We start from the raw sequence: 23,925 nt of genomic DNA on the forward strand, positions 1-23,925 counted from the left end.
CTTGTCTCAAATTCTTTTCTTCTGTAATATGGCAAGGCAGATGAAGGCATTGTGTTGTCTTGCCCTGTTTACTGATTCTTTTTCTAGGTGGATTCTTTTTTTTTTTTTTTTTTTGAAATACAGAATTTTATTTAGAAACTGTTTAAAGTAGAAAAAAACCCTGTCAAGAAAGACCAGGTGGAAAATGGGTTCCCAATAAAATGGTATTTTAGGGCAACAAAAGTCTAAAAGGCCACAAAAGAGAAATAGCACCACTGTTATTTGAACAATGGCTAGTTACTTGCATTTTTTTGGCATTGTTAATCACTGAATCTGGGTTTTCCTCTGAATTCCACACAGAGCATGCACTACACAACAATTTTATCATAAAATATCTGCTTTCTACACACATTTTAGGACAAGCTACCACCAGGAACAAATCAATACAAATACATCAGGGGCTGAACAATCTCAGTAGTGGGTGACACACATTTTGCAGAATTCTGCCAAACAAAGGAACTGAATAGGCTAGGGGCAAAGCAATGAGGAAGAGTTAAGGAATGAAATATTTTAAATATTAATAATTAATTCAGACACGGTACTGTATCTTCTGCAAAAGAAAATTAACATTTAGTAACACGCTAACGAATTTTATCTCCAAAGAGATTAGTGCACTGGCAAAGTATTCCGATAACAATGGAGGGTGGTGGACAGCAGGTACCGAGAACACCCAGCCTTGCAGATCCTAAGGTAGCGATGGCCTTCACTGGTCACTCCCTTTGCCAGAGGTCCAGAAAGACTTGCAGCGTGACCACCTGCCTGCTGAACTTACACTCTAAGCAGCAAACTTTAAGGAGCCAAAGAGGAGTCCCCAGTGGGCACAGGGAGCAGAGAAGAGAAACATGTTCAATGTAAACTTAAAAGACAGTAAAATGGGACATGACCCCCATTCAAATCCCAGAGATGTGGGCAAGTCCCCAAAAGTAGTTGTTAGATTTAGAAACTGGACACACCTCATTTCCCAAAAACACAATACATAGAAATTTCAGGGATAACTGGAAAAATCGTCAGAGAAATGTTCAATGAAATTCAAGCTCTTCAACATCTCAGGGCTGAAACGTGCCCTCTATTCATCCAGGCAACAATGCCTCTTGCTTCTTAGAGGAGGGATATGATTGGTCAAGGACACCAAATGGCTTTACAGAGTAACTTTTTAAACTTCCCTTTTGAGCCAAGGTCTAGGTCTTTGAGGATTCAAGCAGCCCTGCAAGGCCTGTGAACAGCAGATTCCAAAGGTCCAGAGGTCTGGCCCTTCCTTCCCAGACACCTTGTCAAACATGTAACATCTCCTGTCATGGTACATTTTATATTTTGAAATATGGAAGCATATTTTAAATACTCTTAAGGCATTTATTTATTAAAACGTTCTCTGCCAAGATTTCACATTAGCTTAAAATTCAAATCAGTCTTTACATTTCTCTACTGAGGACTCCACCTCAGTGTATGACATAAAAGCACCTTCTCCAGCAGTGAGTGTTACCAGCATCCACACAGTGAGCCCCATGGTCAGCCTCTCTGTTCCCCAGGTGACCCAACTAGATGTTAATACTGCTCTGCTACAGGGTAAAAGCTCCTAACTCAAACTCATTGGAAAAGGGGTGAAACTTCTGCAAAGTGCACTTTAAGAAGAGGTACTGTTTGCTCATGAAAAGAAACCAGTGAGTCCTCTAAGAATAATAAAAGGGGATATTTTACAGTTAAGCACATGATTTGGAGTGAAGAATTCGGATGTTGCTTTGCTGGTCCAGGCTGTTAATACTCTTCTTGTTCCTCCTGTGGGCCCCCTTCATCATGTATCACAAAGCCTTCATCTGTGGCATAGAGAATGTCCACGATCCTCTGCAATACAGGGTTGTTTTCCCCTTCGTTCTCCTGGCAAATCAATTCAATGTTTCTTAGCTTTCCAAAGTAGAAATCTCTCTCTTTCTCCAAGTCTTCGACGGTAAGTTTCAATACATTGACCTGCTGCATCAATTCAGCTGCTTCATCATCCCCGTTGCCCACACCAGGATTCTTTCGCACCACACCCGGGCCAGCCTTAGGGGTTGCAGTAGTTCTGTGTGTTGCAATGGGCCTCTGTGGAGCTGCACTGCTAGAGCTGAGAGGTTTCTTCGGTTTGTTCAGAGCTGGAGCAACAAGGGAGGGAGCCACTGCAGTTTCTTGACCTTGTCTGGCAGCTACAGGGTCATAGTCTTTTCCATCATAGTTTGCATCAAAAAACTTCTTGAACCACTGAACAAATTCAAAATTGTCCTGAAACTTTCCTTTTACTAATTTGTCCACAGGAATTATTTTGTCAACACCCATTCTCTTAAAACCTGCTTGTAGTATTTTGAAGTTCTGGATGTATTCATGCTCTAGTTTAGTCTGGAATTTCACTTTCTTCAAGGCAATGGAGCCAGGGAATAGCATGTCCATAAACTGACAATAGGCAGCCCCTGAGCACAACTGTTCAATCTTTGTCAGATTCAGCTGCAGAGACTCATTGATCCAGGCCAGCATATCATGTCGACTTAGGTTATCACTGGTGACGGACGTTGAGTATACGTTCACTGTCATCTTCGGCTCTCGGCGGGATCGCGTCCACTGCCTGTGCCCGGCTTCGATTCCCTCTAGGTGGATTCTAAGTATAATGTGAATAATATCAGGTGGGTGGCCCCTAAACTGGGGCAACTGAGAGCACTCTTTGTGTAGTATAATCTCAATAGGATCTTTTGCTCTCTCTCTTTCTTTTTTAAAGATTTTATTTATTTATTCATGATAGACACACACACACACACACACACAGAGAGAGAGAGAGAGAGAGAGAGAAAGAGAGAGGCAGAGACACAGGCAGAGGGAGAAGCAGGCTCCATGTAGGGATCCTGACGTGGGACTCAATCCTGGGTCTCCAGGATCATGCCCTGGGCCAAAGGCAGGTGCTAAACCCCTGAGCTACCCAGGGATCCCTTTTGCTCTCTTTATATGAACTGCAAATCTCTTCTTCCCACTGTACTGGATGAAAGAATGTAAACTGTCTTCTTAGCTCTTCCTCTTTTTCCTGCCTCTGTCTTAAGTGAATTAATCATCTTAACATACTCTGTTTTACTAACAAAGCCTAATCCTGTTCTCCTCCCCAGTTGGATAAATTTTCCTTCAAGTAAGTACCACTTGTTTGTGTGTGTTCATGTATGTGTTTGTATATGTACACATATACAGAACAAGAGCAAGAGTTAGGAATTGATTGATTTATTATAAGGAATTGGCTTGTGCAATTATGAAGGCTGAGAATTTCCAACTGTAGTCAGCAAACTGGAGTCTCAAGAGAATCAATGTGTAGTTCCAGTCCGAAAGTTGACGGGCTTGACTCAAGAAGAACTGATGTTTTAGTTTGAGTCTCAAGGCTGGAAAAGGCTACTGTTGCAGCTCAAAGCACTTAGTTACTCAGGCTTTTTTTTCTGTTTGGTCTTTGATTGGACAAGCCTCACCCATATTAGGGAGGGCAATATGCCTTACTCAGTCTACTGATTCAAATGCTAATCTCATACAGAAACACTCTCACAGATATGCCTAGAATTATGTTTGGTCAAATGTCTGGAGGCCCATTGATCAGTTAAGTTGACATGTAAAATTAATCATCACAAGGACCTAATGAGGAAATATGGGTAACTATGTTGCACAGAGCCGGAAACAGAGTTAAGTGGGGGATATTGGACACCATAGTCATGATCATTTTCCCCACCGTTGTTGTCATCATTATCTTAAAGACAATTGAGTTCCTATTCTCAGAATCTTTTCTACATCAAAGAAGAAGCTTTTGACTAATGAGGGATTAAAGCTAACAGATAAATATTCTCTTCTTTTTTCTCTTGACATTAAATATGACATTATGAAGCTCATTTTACAAAACTGTTTAGAGGGTCCCCAAGTGAGATTGAGTTCCCATTACCCATAGCAGTGACTAGCTTAAAAAATTATCTTTGCATTGGCTTTCCCTCCTTCCTAATTCCCATTCCGAACTCCTATTCCTTGGGATCATTTCCTAAAATAAACTCTGCTTGCAAGCCCTCGGTTCAGGCACTCCTTCCTTTTGGAACCCAAACTAATACGAATAGCAAAATTTCAAAAGAATTAATGAACAATCTTCCCCGTAATTAACAGTAATTGCAATAAGGATGCAGAAGATTTTATAGTACTGTATGCTAAATGACTTCATGGTACAATATTTCTTCAAGTAGCATTCAGCCTAAGTTATACTTTTCTTTCTCTTTCTTTCTTCCTTCCTCCCTCCCTCCTCTCCCCCTCCTCCTCCTCCTCCTCCTTCTACTTCTAGAGTTATATTTTCTAGGAAGAGTTGTAATAGTCTATAAAAGTCCTCCAAGATCAGAGAGGGACTCATCTGCTATCTCCCTCTCTTCTTTTCCTCCTTCTCTGCTTTTGCATCGCTAAATGCTCTTTTCTCCTCTCTTTAAGACTAGGACTGAGTTAGGCTGTCCTGAATTACAGGAGAAAACCCTCAGCCACTTTCTGTTATGGTGTTGCGTATAAATGTGCTTTTAAACAGGATGGGATCTTCCATATGATTTTAAGACAATTTTGTTTCTTTCAAAATCCTCTGTAATTGATCATTCTATTACACAACTACTATACACCAATGTAGAAAATAGAGGTAAGAAAAAATGATCTGCAGTGATGATAATGATAAACTCCTTCAAAATTTAATTATTTACCCTCCAGGTTGAAGGGCACCATATGGGGATATGGGTGAGAATGATGGTTCACAGACTGTCTCCAAGTTATTTAGAGTGATTATTAAAAATGCAATTTTGGGGGGTCTCCCTAAATCCCTCTGAATCAGGATTCCTGGGAGCACGGGTCTTGGGAGCATGTATTTTTAATAAGTTAAACAGGAATGATATACACCAAAGATTGAGAATCACTGCTTCAGGCTTTTTGGAGGGTTGGGTTGGGTGCTACAAATCAATTTTATTTTATTTTATTTATTTTATTTTTTTGCAAATCAATTTTAAAAGAAAACTGACACTGGACTCCCTGTTTTGAGTATTAATTATGAGCATTTTTTTCCTTACAGTGCTTGAGGGCAATAATGTGCCACAGACCCCAGGAATATTAGATATATTAAGTCATGATCCTTCCTTTTGGGACATTATTTAAGCCTGATACATGCCTAATGTGAGGGAGTACTTCCACATACCAAGTGGTCTGTATGGGAAACACTTCACCCAGCCCTCTCCAAGTCCGAAATGACTTCCCCCCAAGCACAAACAGCAGACGAGGGTGAGAGCCATCATCCAAACCAAGGTCTCAGGTTAACTATCTCTGGGCTCTCTCCACTCCTCCTGGTTAAACATCATGCTTTCCTGTCTATGAGATTGTTTTACTGTTTGGAGAAGTGGTCTACTGATCATAAATTTCCAGGGCAAGAAGATATGAGGTCATGTAGTGTAACTTCTCAAAGGACACAGTTAAATTCTTCCACTTCTTTACACAAACACACTTCTACTTCATTACTCTCATCTTGCTGGGGTGAAGGAAACATCTTTTGCTAACATCAATAGCATGCATTTTATAGGAATAGTTTCAAAGCATTGTATTTTTTCAAGTATATTTACACATAATTTATTTTGCCAGGGTATTCTGATCTGGGAATGGGCAAAGTGGCTTTTGTTGTAATTGTTCTTGTTCTATTAATCATACTTGAAATACAGCACTCTTCCCATGCCTTTAAATAAGTGTGCAGACTGAGAAAACATCTCCTCTAAGAAATTTGTCAAGTGTTTTTAGAGTGAGTGCTCTATAATAAATGTGTCCTCATTCCCATCATATATTAGCCTCTTTTGTTCTTGGTACTTAATCTGTTGGTTTCATACAAATATTGTATGAATGTATGTTTTAATCATTGGAATTTATCACCAAGAGTGCCATTAATAATTGTTTAGCTAACGTTGGCATATTTGAAAAAACAACAATAATGAAAAACCCAAGAGACACAACAACTTAGAATTTCCTAAGAATTGCCATTTTATAAAAGTTTAGTTTTTTCTTTTTCTTTTTTTTTTTACAGTTTTATACAAGAGGTAGAACTCCTAAGCGGTCTAAAGCTTTTAACTCTTTCTTTTTTACAAGTGGATAAAGATAATTTAGCAGTATAAGCAAAATCTGGTTAACTAATTCCAAAGCATAAAGATGGATTTCAGGAATTTGAGAGTTTCCCTCATAAGCAAAGCAGCAGGAATATTTTAGATTGCATGAAGTAGGTAATTGTACCTAATTTATTTAACAAATGAAAAGTAATCCTGAAACATTTAAACTTGCACAATGATATTCTTCATAAATTTAACAAGTAATGAACAATTGAAAGATTAGTGCCTTGTAGAAAGACCATGCAAAAAGATGAGTGCCCTGGTTATTATATCCTGGACTGGACCTTACCTTTTTGGGGGCTCCTCTTCTGGGATTTTGCAGCTGTTTTCCAAATGGACTTTTTTCTTCTTCCCAGGGGATTTTTCTCTTGTTATGCTGCCTTTCAGACAATTAAGAAATAAAATAAAAAGTATACAAGCATATGGAAGACAGGCTTAATTGCTCAAGGTTATTCAGAGGCAGGAGAAAAGAACAGTTTTGGAAGTTTAGGAAATTTCTTTTTTATTGGGACATAATTCCCTGAAGAATGATAATATTAAAAAATTTCTTATATTGGATTAAGCAGCTATTACCACATAATGTAGTACAATTATTAGGCATAAAAATCTGTGGCATACAGTAATAACCACACAGTTCTTCTTTATGCATCTGCAGGTTGACTGAGGCTCATAGGATCTATGTTAGGCATGTCTGAGCTTTACTTGTTGCTTATCCTTCTGGAACCATTGGGCTACTCAAGACATGTTCTTTCCTTGGCAGTAACAGAGACCCAAGATAGAAGGCCCAGCTAAGCAGATTCTGCAGCTCTGCTCGTGAAAAATCCATTAAATTCCTATTCGCCAAAGAAAGTCCATGGCTAAGCCCTACCTCAATAGGGGTGGGGATGTGTAATCCTTCCATAGAAATGGTGTGTATGTGTGTGTGTATTTACTGAACAATAATATGGTCTTCTACACTTTTATTGTCAACACTTTTCCAAACACCTAATTTTAGCTTAGTTGTACTCTGTGGAACTACTGAAGAAAAGCCTTTCTCTAGCAAAGCTGAAAGTGACAAAGTTCTCTCTTCTTTGGGGGCCATTGATTGCTATGGATGTTTAAGGCATTCTGAAAGGCAAAGAGTAATCTTTTAATGGAGCAATAGTTGCAGTGGTGGTAGTTGTTCAGAGTACAGTCTTTGGGATTCATACTTATGAAAGAATACTCGAAGAGGTCTCATAAATCTAGGCTCCTGAGGAGAACTTACACAGGAGGTAGATAATGGCTTAGCCTTTGACTCAGTTCACAGATTTTCTCCAGGGAATACAATATATGTACATGAATTCAGAAGCTGCTTGAGAAATCAACTCAACCGAAATGCCCTCATTCAGAGTATAACTATGTGGGGATCATTACTAAATGTAAGTTGGGTTTCTGTGTAAAGTGCACTGAAATTTTGGGCTCAAATCCTGATTTTGCCACTGGCTAGCAAGTTGCCTCATTTTCTGAGGTTCAGTCTCCCAGTTTATAAAATACAACCCTTAATGGCTACCTCATAGAATGAGGTAAAAATAAAATGAGATAATGGGCATGATTGTGCAGACTGTACCTTATTTTGATTTGTAGCATGAGTCTTGGTGTGTGTCTGCTGGGGCCGAATTCCTTTCTTTACCACCTACTCAATGACTGACATTACAGTTGTCTCTCTGAATTTGTTTCCTAGAGCTACCATAGAAGGTTATCATAAACTGGATGGAATAAAACAACACAGAATTATTATTTCATTATTCTGGAGGTTAAAAGTCTGAAGTCAAGATGTTACCAGTTGGTTCCATCTGGGGGTTATGAGGGAGAATCTGTCCCTTGCCTCTCTTAGCTTCTGTAGTTGCCAGCAGTCTTGGGCTTCCTTGGCTTGTGGCAGCATAGTTCTAGTCTGTACCTCCATTTTTATATGCTGTTCCTTTCCTCCCTGTGTCTTGTATATTTTGGGATTGTTGTGAGGATTAAATACAATAATCTGCAAAAATGGCTTAGCCCAGGAAATGGTGCTTTGCAAATAATGACAGTTGATTTTGTTTATTGGGTTGAACTAAAGAAAGTTGATACCTTGTAGGTTTCAAATTGCTGAATATCAGCACATCCCTGTAGAATAAATTTGCATTATGTGCAATTGCCATTTTTATAGGTCAAAACAGTCAAATTTTGGGTGGCTCAAAATTGAGTGGCTCAGCGGTTGAGCATCTGCCTTCGGCTCAACCAAAGGTTGAGATTCTGGAATCGAATCCCACATCAGGCTCCCTGCATGGAGCCTGCTTTACCTTTGTCTGTATCTCTGCCTCTCTTTGTCTCTCATGAATAAATAAATAATATCTTAAAAAATAAAATAAAACAAAACAGTCAAATTTCAGTACTTTCATATGGTTTAACCTTAAAATTTATATTAAATAAAATGTTGATATGTCAAATAAGGTATCCTTAATTAAGCCATGGTATTTTCTTCTTGAAAAGCATACTGAGGAAAACTATGGTCAAGGTAAAACTAGTTGTTAGTTTCGTTAATTATTATATAATTGAATTGTTAGACTAGATTGTTATATTAATGCTTTAGTATCCTTTTTGTAAAAACAGGTGAAATTCAACTTTTTGCTTATTGGTAATCAAATATTTAGTGAAAAATATGAAGCACACATATCATTTATTATTTAATGATTAGTAATTATCTGTTACTTCTCAAATTAAACATATATTTAAATTAGGATGAGAGCTGTCATCACTCAGTGGGGATATGGTAGTTTTATACTCTGGTCTTTATCACTTTTTAAAACTTAAATTCAGATAGTGAAAAACAGGTAACCAAAACAGTTTGCACAATACTGTTCCAGTGATCAACTAGATTACTTATTTTGCAGAGGCTGTTTCTAGGAGAGAGGAGAACTGCCATTAGCAGAAAAATTCAATGCTACTGTAATTTTCTATGGAGATAGTGGTACAGATGGAACAATTAGTTGAGGGATAACTTTTGAAAATTGAAGTGTTTTTCTAAGTGTCCCTTATGCAACAGTGCAGACCAGAAATCAGAAATTGAAGCAAGAGTGTAAAAAAGTAAGAAATGAAGTATAATAGAAAAAGATGTGTATACATTAAAAGGCTTGCCAGAGAGCCAATCAGAAAAGTGGGTAAATAGTGTTCAAGAATCTTAAAAGATGAGTGCTTGGGTGGCTCAGTTGGCTAAGTGTCTGTTTTTGACTCAGGTCATAATCTTGGGGTCCTGGAATCCAGTCCCACAAAACCATGTCGGACTCCCTGCTCAGTGGAGAGTCTGCTTCTCCCTCGCCCTCTACCCCTCCCTCATGCTCTCTTTCTCTCTCTCACTCTCAAATAAATAGATAAAATATTTTTAAAACGAATCTTAAAATATTACTGGTTTAATATTTAAAAAAGAAAAAACCACTTGTAAGGCCTTAGGCAGGATGGATGAAAGGATTGGAAGGTACCTAAGGCCCTATAAAAAGGACTAAGAAGAAGCCAAAGAAACACTTATCCTTTCAACAAAACTTCTTAAATATCTTTGATGCGCTAGTTGACTAGTGTAGTTTCTGCATATGACAGCTTCTCCAAAAAATATTTGTTGAGAATGTGAATAATAAAATAGAATAATATTAACCTGACTCTGGACACACTTCCCAGAGATTTTGAATAATTAGAACTTTCCATCCTGGTTTTAAAATAGGTAGCCAGGGCCTCAGGTAGGATTGGACAGTGGAAAAGAATTGTATCTGGACTTAGACATTTTTGAGTTCAAATCCTAGATCTCTTTCCCAAAGGATGTGTGATCTAGTATAGTTCCTGGTTTCACTACTGATAGCACCCCTAGTAAAATGGGTGGCTCACATGTTTCAATAACTTTTTTGTTGTTGTTCTTTAAGACAAGACCATATATCTCTTTTCATTTTGAAAGATTTTTTCTCATGTCTTTCATGCTGTTCCTCTTTATTACTTGCCATTTCTTACAAATTCTTTTTATGGTCCCTTTCACTGGATCACCAATGACAGTGACAGTAGAAATATACTTGTTATATGTGCCATGGTGTTTTTTCATCTTGAAAAGAAAAGTTTTTAATGGTTTGTTGTATACTCAACTCATCGGGTTATGGAATAAAAGTCTTGAGTCTGCCTTGGAAAAGTGTCTACCAAATATTCCAACATGGTGTTTGAAATGGTTAAGAGGAATTAAATATCTTTCAAATTGATCTTTAAAACACTTTCTAATAATAATGTCAATTTAATAATTGACTTAATGAATGTCAATCAAAAGAGGCAATGACTAGCCAGACAGCCTAGAAAAACATCAGTCCTCTTAACTGGTGTTATTCATATATAACATTTTAACATTAGTCAGTAGCAACATGTCACAGTAACTTGTCCAGGGGCTTCAGTCTTATTCAGGGATTTATTTCTGCTTGTGACACAGCCAAACTCTGAAGAAGACATCTTGGGAAGTTGAGCTTAGGCTTCTGTGAAAAAGTTTCTCTTTCATCATTCAAGTTGAATTCTGTCTGCATGGCCCCTGTAATTTCTGTTCCATATTTCTTGGGGAGGAATAACTTAATAGTTAGCATCTGGTAAGAGACATCTGGTAGGATATATCAATGATCAACTCACCCAGAATTTCCTATGGTCAAATGGCCACTGATAAGGGCCAGTTATAGGGAAAGTGTCAAATTATACCTAATACAAACTTAATTGTAATTGGGAATCCTTTTTCTATCAAAGAAACTAATGTTCATAAGGCAGTGAAGATATTTACTTGAAATCCAGCCATTTTTCCTTTTTTGGGTACATCTCATATTCTCAACCTTTGCCTTTTATCCAGAAATCCCATCCTCCAAATGCCAAGTCAAACTCACCTTCTAGGACTTGTTCCCCTAAGCTTAGTCTCTAATAACCATTAATTACTATCTAATTCATGTAGTCTCCAGCACAAGGTATGCTGGGATTCCCTTAGCAGTGTTGAGTGGTAGCTTACATGGCAATCAGAGTGGATCTGGGGAAAAGTGACAGGCCTGATGTCCTGTAGACAGTTACAAGGTTTATGGATGTGCTATGTCTAGAGGAATGAATGCAGATATGATTAAGTCAGACATCTCCTGGATGAAATGATAATTTCTTTTTCCTCAAAAGAAAAATTTATGAGTTTTCAATTATAACATTTGTTAGAGAGACAATATAAGTGAATTTTAACATGTTTAGGTGGAAGAGTTGTAGTCATAGTATACACATTAAGTTAACAAAGATAAGGCCATGAAGGTCACTAAACCATTCTATTTGTAGTCAAGATAAAGAATTAAAGTGTGGTTTTGTAATATTGTCTTTAAAATAATTATGGTGGGTGGAAAGACATACAAAGGACTAGACATACATATATTGATTATAGTGATGTGTTACTGTAATAAGCTTTACTAGATATACTATGTTTAATGGGAATGGTTGGTGAGTTTAGCATCTAATTATAGAATTTAGAGGAAGAAATGCAAACTTCTAATATTTCAAGATTACTTTATATGACTTTTAAAATATCTATGTATTGATATGAGGTTGATAAGCATGTATGTATTTTAAAAGTCCTCATTTATTTATGTACTATGATCTATTTGGCTTTTAATAGTTATTAAGAACAAGGGCTTATTTCATTGTTCTAAATATATTTAAATACCAGTGCTTCTATAAGATTGTGATTATAACAAAAGCAACCTGTTCATTTATATGTGATTTTGCAAGAGGATGAATGCAGATAGAATTCTAATTAGAACTGTATTTATAAAGTAAACTGATGTAGGCTTGCCTTCTTGGTGAAGCAATATAAGGGACAACTCAGGACCTATGGGCTTACAAAGACACAAATATTTCGCTGGAGGATATCATGCTCTCATTACATGGGGAGGAGGGACTCAGCAAAGATGTGTGAACACCTTTAAATACATCCTCATCCTAAGCCAGTGTAGGGCTATTTGGCAACACCAGTATGGGAGATGTGCCTGAGATAGAACTGGAAGAGGGTTTTTTGCCTCTTAAAATTGTTATGTGGCAAAACATTTTAAGAGGCAAAAATGTGTCCTTCCAGATTTCTTCAGAGGGGTGACTGTTTTCTTATTCCATTGAAAATCTCTTTTCCAAACTTTTCCTTGAATAGCTCACTACCTATATCTCTAGAGATCCAAAGGATCCCCAGGTTTGAATTTCAAGAAGTAGGTAGAGATCACAGAAGTAACTTTCTTTAAGTACTGAAATGTTAAATGAACATTGGATCTGCTCTGAGAGATAACCAAAAACTAATAGTTCTCTTCATATGTTTGTGGTTTTAATACAAGTTTTCTTCCCAAGGAAATTCAAAGGACCATCTTCTTATATATGCACATGTAAATTTACCTTTTGTTTCAGGAAGCCGAGGAAATCCAACTAATCAATTTGGTTTTGACAGGTTGTAGAACAGTTGGATGATGGTTACCAAAAGCCTTCCATGGGCTGCTGATATGCAAATAGGCCAGTAAATTATTCCTGCTCTTGTTTTTGAGAATACATGTTGGCTTTATGAGCTCTATAGAATTCAAATGAAGAATAGTTTGAGTATTAGTGTTCAGTATGCTCATTAAAAAAAAAAAAACATTTTATTTATTTGTTCATGAGAGACACAAAGAGAGAGCCATAGACCTAGGCAGAGGGAGAAGTAGGCTTCCTGTGGGATCCTGGGATCACATCCTGAGCCAAAGGCAGATGCTCAACCGCTGAGCCACCCAGGTGCCCCAAGTGTGTTCATTTTAGAGTCACATGACAGTTGATTTCTTTAGATTTCACAACGTATATAAATCCTATTGATTTGTGGATCTGAGATTCTCACTAATTCTCTAATCAGTGGTGACTTAGTTGACTTTAATTCTACTCATTCATTGCACCATATTGGAAGTTGGGACGTAGTCGGCTGATTCTGATTTCATACCTCTGATTGAAAGTTGCATTGGGGAAATGAACTCATCATAACAGAATAAATTTGATGAAGACATTAAATGGGCACTTCTAACATACCTAATACAATCCAGATGTCTTCTCTGGGTGGCACAGGCATTTGTGACAGTCAAAATGAGTCCCCTTGTTCCTTGGTGTCTTACCATCTAATTTTAACTAACCCCAAAAGAAAAGTCCAGAAAGCTGTGTAATGCTGCCCTGCAAATCAGCAGAGACCGGTTCATCCGGGCTTCGAATGCAGTTAGTTTACTGAGCTTGGATGCAATGATTAGTCTAGGCTTGGAAGCAACGAGTAAAATTTTCATAGAAATTAGAGATGGACACCTTCTATAGGACGTTTATTCTGGAGACTGTTAATATGAAGTCACTATACAACAATATTTGTGGGAAAACTAACGATTTTTAGAAGTAGCAATTTTTGGAAGTTTGAAAGATGACCTTTTGTTTTCTAAACCTATCCGTAAACAATCCTACTCCCTTTCTCTTTCTACTTTTTCCAGTCTTTGTATTTTTCTCTGTTCTTTCAATCCTTATTTTTCCCTTTTATTTTTTTATTTTCAGAGTAGACAGATGGAGGAGGGGAGACATATTCCAATAAAAGAGGGTCATAATAAGAGACTATAGCATGTATTTTGATTAATTTTATATTGGATTTCATTACATATTTTCACATATTTATTTTGAAAAGTTGGCAAGCTGAATTTTTGTTATTCTCATTTTTTTCCTCACAGAAAATTGGTAACATATTTAGAATCAGTGTCAGAAATGTTTGCTTCTGGATTGAGCTAATTTGTATACATTAATGATCTCTGTATTTTAGTTTTAAGGATTTTTTGGGTTTTGGTTTTAGTTTTGGTGGAGTTTTTGGTCTTTAAGTAAGGAGAAGGAGTTGGCTCATGAGCTAGTTTATAGGCAGAGAACTGGATGCAAGTCACCATACCAAAATAGGATGGGGGCTGGGGAACCAGGACAGAAGAGATTTAGGTTTAGCAAACAGAAAAATAGGAGGGGTCCTGGAGGAAACATTCATCATGTGCCAACATATCTTCCCATATTTGGGAGACTTGGATTCATTTAAAGGTCCTAGAACAGTCTGGAAACCATGCTTTTCATATCCCTTTCGCCCTTTAACTCTTTTTATTAAATGAAATCTTGAACAGATTGCACTATGTTCAATAGATAAAAACAATCATAGTCAGGTGGTACCCCACTTTCTTGGCCTCATACGAAAATAGTCTTTGAGTGACCCTCTGCAGAGCAGAGCTTGAAAACTGCTGTGTGAGCCTTGCATTCTGATCATGTTTCGGAAAGCCAGGTCAGTCTGACTCGTTTTGGTTGTCATCTATTAGTGAATTCTTTATGCATGTGAGATTCAACACTTGGGGTGGGGGAGACCCTTGTTGGATATCACACAGAGGACCTCCGAGGGCAGTGTAAGAACACTCTTGAGTCATGGTGCAGTGTGTGTTTCTAGATGATACAGATGACAGGGTGACAGAAAGAAGACTGCAGGAAGACAGAAATGTGGTCGCATCAAAGTCTTATAGCCTTCCTTCCTCAAATGCCACAGGTAAGGTCTACATCTACAGTGTCTTCTAACACAGAGTTCACTTGCTATTCCCACTGCCTAAGATGCTCTTTCTTCAGCTCTTTACACAGTTGCTTCTTCTTGTCCTTTAAGCGTTAGATCACAGGTCACCTGTTCAAAATGACCCTTCCTGACTGCTCCTTCTCTTGTAGTAATCTCCATCACAACACCCTGCTCATCTTTTTAGAGACTTTAAGAAGAGTTTTAGCTTGCTTAGTTTGAGTCTTTCTTGCTAGAATGTAATTTCTGTGGGACCATTTCTGTCTTATTCACTCTTGTGAGTTCAGTACCTGGTGGGTAGAGTACCTGGTACATGGTAGACAGTAACTGTTGAACAAATGCATGATGTATTTTATGTGAGAGATATGAAACATCATAGAGGCCTCTAGAGAACTCAGTGGGGATATTTCTTTTGTGCATTTTCCCAAAAACAGTGAAGTATTAATGTTTTGCAATGTTTCTGTTAAAGAAAAGAGTGGAACTCATGCATTAGAGCTTTTAGAGCATTTCATGCTTTTAAAGCATGGTATATATAGGGTTTTAATCTGTCATCCATAATAAAGGAGACAGAATTGGGAAACACAATAAATAAGGATACCATGTAGAGATGTAGGCTATGGATTTTCCCTCCTCTTCTTTTTTTTTTTTTTTTTTTTTAATTTTTTTTAAAATTTTTTTTTTTAATTTTTATTTATTTATGATAGTCACAGAGAGAGAGAGAGAGGCAGAGACACAGGCAGAGGGAGAAGCAGGCTCCATGCACCGGGAGCCCGACGTGGGATTCGATCCCGGGTCTCCAGGATCGCGCCCTGGGCCAAAGGCAGGCGCCAAACCGCTGCGCCACCCAGGGATCCCTCCTCTTCTTATTATTGCTAAGTGACGTTAAAATGAAGGATATATATATATCCTAAAGGAAATGCCATTTTGCAGCATTTTGCATCCTCCTGTCATGGTATTTGATAGCACTTGGGAGTAAATGTTCCCTCTCTGAGTTTTGATACTTAGATCCCTAGCAATCTCCTGTGGATTCCTCCAAGGGTAATGTGGGGGATTCTGATGACGGCGACATAATGCTGTGTGCAGAGAGGACACAGAGGACTGTGCTGGTGACTTGCTGGTAGACAGGTGTTAGAATTAAGGAAAATGGTTTTAATAGGCACAGGACACTTAAAAGAGATTGAGAAGAGTCGGCTCTTCTTGTTTATGCATATTCCTTTAGACAGTGGAGTTTGTTCATACTTCATTTCAAGCTCCAGTGCCTTAAGGAAACAAGACTTAGTTGTGATCAGGTGAGTTAGTAATGTTGGAAGGAGGATGGGATGAGAAAATAATAGTTATGGAGTGCCTGCTGGGTTATGCTAAGTACTTTTATGCCCATTATCTTCTAGAAAGTCCAGATGGAGGCTTAAGTATGGAACAGCTGACATCTGGATCTCACATTCCTGGCAGAGAGGTATGGAGTGGGGAAAAGGCTCATCTGTTACCATCACACTCTAGTTATAAATGATGTTAGTGCTTGACTTTCCCTACTAACTAAAAAACAAGAATTAGAATTTTTGCTTGGGAAGATTTTTGTCTGAACTCTGAATTAGCATTCATTTAGGTGCTTTTTCCGCATTTTCCTGAAGAGGTCAGGGAAATGATGAGTCATGACCATATGTGCACATGATTCTACTTTTTTTCTTATCCAATAGATGTTACAATTATATTTATTGCTTCAATTTCATTTATTAGGCAGCTGCTGTTAAAGTAGCATGGGTTGTTATTTTTGTAAATATGAGAGCTTTGTGAAGTTTACTCATCTCCATTGTGTACTGAAAGCAAAGTTAAATCGTGTGTATGTATTTTAAATTATACCCATGTGAGTCATTAATGATTAAGTGATGTTTAAATGTGTGGGTTTCTGATTTACAATGACAAAGTCTAGATTGTGAAATTTAGAAAATGTAATCTGGAATGTAGCATGATAAAAAAATCAGTCCCTGAAAGTAAAATAAACAAGGATATCATAAATAAAACATTGCATCTGATTGAGTGACTATGGAGTGTTGGCATCTGAGTTAGCTTATTTAATATGAAAGTACTCAATATTTGAGGATCCCATGGATATGGGATAGCATTTTCCCTGTTCCAGTGCCTCCCACACTCTGTTATGTGGCTAAAGACACAGTGCGGAGTTCCAGGACCCAAGCTATGCCAGTTCTGCTGGCTCTGGGGTGGCTAGAAGCTTCATGTGTCCTGTTGTCACCCTGACCAGTCAGCCCAGTCCAGGCCAGGCGAGTGCCTCTGATCCCAAAACTGCTCTTTTCATCAGCACATCATGCTGTTGGAAGAAAGGCCATCCCTTTTTACCATAGAACCTTCCTTTCCACACTCATTTTGTGTACTAAGGCACAGGCTTCTAAAAAGTACTGTCACTAGAATCATTTGTTGAACCAAAATAACCTCCTGGTTTTCTTGGCTTATCAGCCCGGACACATTCCATTCAGAAAGGTCCCTCACCTCATGCTTTGTGCTCTCCCCTCAGCCTGTCACGTCTGCTGCTCCTCTAAATTACCAGGCTCCCAGAATGCCTTGCAGTTCCAAACTGCTGTGAACACCACCAGTGAAAGGAGAAAAATGAAGCAGGGATGATTTTTAGAACCTTTATCTCCTGCTCTGTGTAGAACTTGGCTCACCCTTTCACGAAGATGGCACTGAAGGCGAAGAAGGAAGTCCCTGCTCCTCCCAAAGCCGAAGCCAAAGCAAAGGCTTTGAAAGCTAAGAAAGTGGTGCTGAAAGGTGTGCACTGTCACAAAATAAAGAAGATCTGTATGTCACCTACATTCCGATGACCCAAGACCCTGCATCTCTGAAGGCAGTCCAAATATCCTCAAAAGAGTGCCCCCAGGAGAAACAAGCTTGATCACTATGCCATCGTCAAGTTCCCCCGACTACTGAGTCAGCTATGAAGAAAATAGAAGACAACAACACACTTGTGTTCATTGTGGATGGCCAATAGCACCAGCTCAAACAGGCTGTGAAGAAGCTCTATGACATTGATGTGGCCAAGGTCAACACCTTGATCAGGCCTGATGGAGAGAAGAAAGCATATGTTCGACTGGCTCCTGACTATGATGCTTTGGATGTTGCCACCAAAATTGGGATCATCTAAACTGAGTCCAGCCAGCTATAAATCTAAATATAAATTTTTTCACCAAAAAAAAAAAATAAATAAATAACTTGGTTCATCGTAAAACTCTCTTGGACTCTAATTTCTTGGCCACTGGAACTGCTTTCCACAAAGCCTTCCTTCCTGCTGACACCTAGAATTTCCTCAGGGTGAAGAGTGGGTAGCCTAGATTCTTCCATTTGAACACGGCTATGCTGAGAAGCATGTTGGGATTAGGAATCTGTGGTTCCACTGAACAGGTTCCAATAAATAATCTGTTAGGTTTAGGCTTGACTCTTGATTTTTAACATGGATACTGCCTTCCTTAGATCCTGGGAATGTGAACAAGTGATTATATTCATTTCGGCATATGCTTGCTTGTACGTGTTTTTAAATCAGCCATGGTGACACAATTCCCTTGAAAATGTAATAGTACCTGGTCCAACGTTAGTATGCTTTTGGAGGTTGTCGTCAATTACATGTTTGGATTATGGGCTGAGTAAAGGTCCTTCCTACTCTCTAACTCCACCGGATATCCTGTCAGGTGGGAGAGTTGCTTTAGAATGCAGTTTAGTTTAAGGACAGGGCCATCCTCTTACAAACCAGCCTCTGAGGGAGCTATTTGCATTAACATATTTATTTATTCATGAATTTTCCAAAGCACATGGAGGGTGATTGAAGTTTCCCTTCTCCTTAAGAATGCATGAATTTAGCTTCATCGTTGTTAGATGCTTCTTGATTTTTTTTTGTTGGAATAATTCAGAGGCCTTGATTTCTTACTCTAAAGAAGCGGCCCTTGGCTAATCTGTCAAAGGCAATTAGCCACCTTTGGAGAATTTGAAAAAGCCTAGTGAAGGTCAGGACACCAATTCTCACCAGGGCGCCCCTGTTCTGATATCATCTCCACTCCCATTGATGGCATTTTATTTATAGCTTTTGTGAATTAAGGTATTTGTGAAAGTTAATTTAAATGAGGGAGCCATTATCCAAGGGAGAAAGATGGAGGGGGAGAGGAATTACAGAAGCAAAGAGCTGGCTTAAGTTAGTGAGGTTTCAGAGTGAGAGTGATTTCATATCTGTGCTAGGATTGGACACGATGTGGGGTGGTAGAGAATAAAGCTGAGATATTGCCTCGGGGACTCTCTGAGAGTTGGGCCTGAATGAAGAGTCCTCCCTGGTGGCCTCAAGAGGAAGAAACTTTTGGGCGCACCATCTCCTTTGAACAGATGACTGGCTTCATACAACCAGTGAGCAGGCTCACAGGAGTACACTAGCAGGATTCTGGACAGAAAATCGGTAGGCCTAAAAGAACAAATTTCTGAGACAGCCTTGCATAGATTGGAAGGTTCTGACATGGGTGTGGCAATAGGGGCTTACCACAGAGAAGACATCAGTCCCAGAAAGAAGTGGCACTTAAAGTTGGGGACATATCTGTAGAATGAAAGAGATACCAAAGTAGGAAAATGCTGGACTCTGCAGCTACATTGCATACCTTATTTACTCATTTCAGTGGTTTATACTCCAAAGATGAGCAGTCACCAGATGGACTGAGATTGCTCTAGCTGTCATGATGATTTATGCACCATGACTCCTAAGTTCTGATTTAGGAATAGTGCTGTGTTGTGTATATTTGTCCATGCAGGGGTAACTGGAGGTAGGAAATAGGTAAAGTCAGTGAGAGGAGAGTTCTCTAATTCTTTCTTCTTCCTTTATGGAGGTTCTTGAAAACCAGGGAATTGAGGGCTTTGTGCTCCTAAAATGGCCATGGTGGCCCCAAGATAGCTGGAAAATCTCAGTTCTTGCCTAGCCACCGTGGGCTTTCTTAAACCACAAGCATGAGGAAGAGTTTCCCCACATGGCAAGTGTCTGGAAGCTTTCTGTGATCTCCTAAGACAAGTGACAGGTGTGTCTGTACCTCTAGGCTCTGTAGATAGATATCCCTAAGAGAAAAATCAGTGACTTGAATTTCTCTGATGTCTTGCAGTTAAGCTTCTAAATCTCTGAGTCACTTCTTGAGGAGCCTGTACCAGAATGCTGGAAGGTTTATCCCTCTTCTCCTGTGATACTGAAAGACTGAGTGAATGCTTGACCTAAACCTCAATGCATGACCTAAACCTAAAATGCCACAGGTTCATATTCACGAGGTGATTATGCAGCATGTCTCTCCGCCAGAAGATGCTTTGCTCATTATGGAAGTATTTTGGTGGAGACTCAGAAAAACCAAAGTTAGATGGAATGTCAATATAAAAATGTAGTGTGTCTATTTCATTATTGAAAAAGTGGGACAATTTTGATTCAGAATGCTCCAAAGGTCAAAGTCTTCACTCGCCCAGCAGGCCTTTCTATTGGGAGCCTGAATAGTGTCTCTTTGGGCAAAGTGTTTTGCAAACTATAAAGTGCTGGACAAATGGTTGATGGTGATTTTCGTGTCCTTGTAGAGGCTCAGTTTCTGAAGAGACTTGAAGGAATCTGAAGCTGAATTTAGTACTAATCACACTGTCTGTCACAGTCTCATGAGCTAGTCTCATGTTTCAAGGCTGAAAACAAAGGCAAAAGACCAACTCTAGACTCTGAAGTACAAATTCCAAAAGATCCCTATATTCTGCTTGCAAAGAATTATGTTTCTCAAGAGAGGCAGACCAATTAGGAAGTTTTCAAAATATGGCTATTCCATATCTTCCTTTGGTCCTCCAATTTGGCCAAGAAACCCTGGTGGTATTATAGACTTTATAGGCTATAGGAGGTCAGCCTGAACCTATATTCTTAGAACAGGAATCTCCAGAGAGGTGCCCAAAGGAGGTAGTTCTCATTTCCCAGAAGCTTGGGGATCAGTGTGGGGGTGGAAGCTGCACATATTGGGAATGAAGATCTTGAATGGGAAGGATATTGCTATGAGGGCATGAGTTTCAATGCATCTAGAAGCATGAAAGCAGTTAGGGGCCTCTGAAGTAATTCAGAGTTGATAAGAGTCTCTCCTAAGGAGGTAGAGTGGGGATGAAGAAGACAAAGACTGACTATCTGAGCCATGTTCCAAGGGTGAAATCCCCAGTATGACCATCCCTCTTAAATTTTAGAGTTTCGGTCTCCCTTTACTGATGTGGTGCATGGGAGCTTCACATGTGAGAGTGAGGAAGTTCAGGATGTGTTCAAACGTTAGATGGCATCTCACCGTAGTCACACAGCTTGTAGTTATACCCCCTACCCTCACTACCACCAGCACCACGTTGCTTCTGGCTCCAGAGTCCTGAGTTCAGCTTTCTCTGGTGTTCACCTCAGTCTCTGCATCCCCCAGGAAACCCTGGGTCCCAGTGTGAACTATTCTATTTTATAAGTAATGGTGATTCAGCATGCCATAGTTTTATTAATTCTTTGTTTTGTTTTGTTTTGTTTTTAAATCAACTCTTCTCCTCCTAGGAGGCACAGCAGTCATTGAAAATAAATGAAACCTGTGCTTATTACAACTTTCCCAACATAAATCATCTCCCCTGGGGTGGATGGGCATATGGCTATCTGTGAGATTATAATCAGGCATGTGAAAGGATAGAAGCCAAAGAGTATGGAATGAATTCTAATTGTTGTTTAAATAATTTTGGGTTTGTTTTTCCTCTTCAGCTCTAAGATATTCTGTGTACATAGACTGTGCCCAGGAGTTGGGGGAAGCAGCTTCTCCAGTATGTGGCTCAGTGTGAGTGTGCTGGGCTTTATAAGCAGGTCCACAGAACTCTTAGCATCTTTCTCAGGATGAGGGAAGACATGATAATCATCACACAGGGTTGGGTCCCAAGTGGAATCAGAAGCAGATCAAAGGTAATAGGTCTCTGGGCAGAATTGTTTCCACAGTGGTTCCAAACCTTGCTACCTGGCCAAATCTCTCCCAGAGTTTAACTACAAATCATCCCTGAGCCAAACTTGAGATTTGAATCAGAATTCTTAAGTCTGGGTCCTGGAAACTTGCATCTTTATAAAAGGTTCTTCAGGTAACCAGGAGACACAATCAGGTTCCTAAAGTCCATTTCTGCCGGTTGGAGTGAGAAGGTAAGAAACCTGGAAACAAACTTGAGTTTTCCCACTAATTGCAACTTTGACAAAGTACCTCTAGGTTTCACTTCTTTCTTATAAAATATGAGCCTCTGAGGTCCCTCCAGGCTCTTAAAATGTTATGATTCAATAAATGAGAATTTTGAGCATAGTTTCAGCAGTTATGTTTCTGTTTTTTTGTGCCTCTGGGCTTAGAAACTCATTTTCAGAGCCCACCATTAACATAGATGGAGTTGATGGCTGACTGTGGAGTCCACTTGAAGGGTGCCAGGGAGGACTTTCTTCCCCAGCACGTCTTCCACACCAACCTGCCTTGAGTCTCAGAGATTTCTCCCTTAGAGGAGCAGGTTAAGGTGAGTTCTCTTTATGTACACATTTGGGTCCCCTTCAGCAGGGGTTAGTAAATGTAGTAGCAATTAATAATAGTTTTGTATCAATATTTTAGGATTTCTCAACACATTTTCTTCTATGACACTGAGACAAATGATGTTTCTGTGTGCTTCACCCTCTTACTGATAGAGGCAGGCTTGTGTATGATGACAGCTGTATCTATACTCTTTTCTTCCTTCTATGAAAGCATTTCAGGGTGCAAATATCTACAGTGACATTATTATCAAAATAATTCAGAATCTGGTCTACTTTTACAAAAATAAAAGCATAATAGCTAATTCTCTAAGTTTGATATGAGTAAAAAAAATTACTTGGGCCATACCTCCTGATGGTGACTGTATTCATTTGCTCGGGATTCCACAAAAAAGTACCACAGACTGGTGGTTTAAACAATAGGAATTTATTGTCTCACCATTCTGGAGTCCAGAAAGTGTGAAATCAAGGGGTTGGCAGGGTTGGTTCCCTTTTAGGAAAGATGTATTCTAGGCCTCTGTCCTTGGCTTGTAGATGGCCATCTTCTCCCTAGGTCTCTTTACATTGTCTTCTCTCCAGGCATGTCTGTCTCTGTCCAAATTTTCTCTTTTCCCAGGGACACCTACCTTATTGCATTAGGACCCATCCTGATTATCTCCTTTTCACTTGATCATACGCAAAGACTGTGTTCCCAAACAAGGTCACATTAACATGTATGGAGAGTTAGGACCTCAGCATCTTTGGGGGAAATACAATTAAACTCCTAACGGTGGCATCACACTGTATTGTGGCATTGATGCTGAGAACTCAATGAATTAATTTGTGAGGTGGGTCAGGGTCTTTGGGAAATTAATAAAAATTTAGAAAACTTTTTCTGGTGTGAGATGGAGAGATTAAAGATGGAGCACAGGAACTGCCAGGGAAATGACTGGCTAAGATTGAAAGGCCAAGGCCGACTTGCCGACAAACAAGTAAATTGGTAATGAATGGTTGTAGGTGGGTTGCCGTAACTACGGAGGCTACCTTATAGTAGTTGTAAAGACACCAAACGTAGAGTTGGCCTTCCCCATTGGATGCTCCTTACAGATAATTATGGGAAGGGTATGCTTTTTAATTTTTTTTTTTAACAGAGAGGGGGAGAAGGGGCAGAGGGAGAGGAACAGAGAATCTTAAGCAGGTTCCATGCACAGGGTAGAACTAAACATGGGGCTTGGTCTCACGACCTTGAGATCATGACCTGATCTGAAATCAATAGACAGACATTTAATCAACTGAACTACCCAAGTGCCCCAAGGGTAATCTTTTTGAGTAGGTTTCGGATCAATAGCTGTTTTTCATCTTTGCCCCTGAAAGTTTCGTACAAAGTAGCATTACATTTTTACGATATATAACCATCTTACTGTTATTTGAAAAACATTAATCTCATCATTAATAAACCCAAACCTGGTAGTTGTTTTGGTGTGTATTAAGATTGTACAGTCGCACACTGCACATTTCACACTGACATGTATTTTGAAGCTAATAAGGAAACAGCTTGGGAAATGGGGGTATTTGGTAATATTTTAGAAATAAAGAGTGGTCCCTGTTTGCACTGCCATGAGGCA

General features: G+C 39.1%; 1 pseudogene; it reads right to left on the reverse strand.

The window, feature by feature from the left end:
* Positions 1–1,368: 1,368 nt before the first annotated feature.
* LOC112916801 (microtubule-associated protein RP/EB family member 1 pseudogene) lies at positions 1,369–2,614 on the reverse strand (annotated as a pseudogene).
* Positions 2,615–23,925: the final 21,311 nt, after the last annotated feature.

The sequence above is a fragment of the Vulpes vulpes genome, chromosome 2 (genome assembly GCF_048418805.1).
Source record: "Vulpes vulpes isolate BD-2025 chromosome 2, VulVul3, whole genome shotgun sequence".
Taxonomy (NCBI): Eukaryota; Metazoa; Chordata; class Mammalia; order Carnivora; family Canidae; genus Vulpes; species Vulpes vulpes.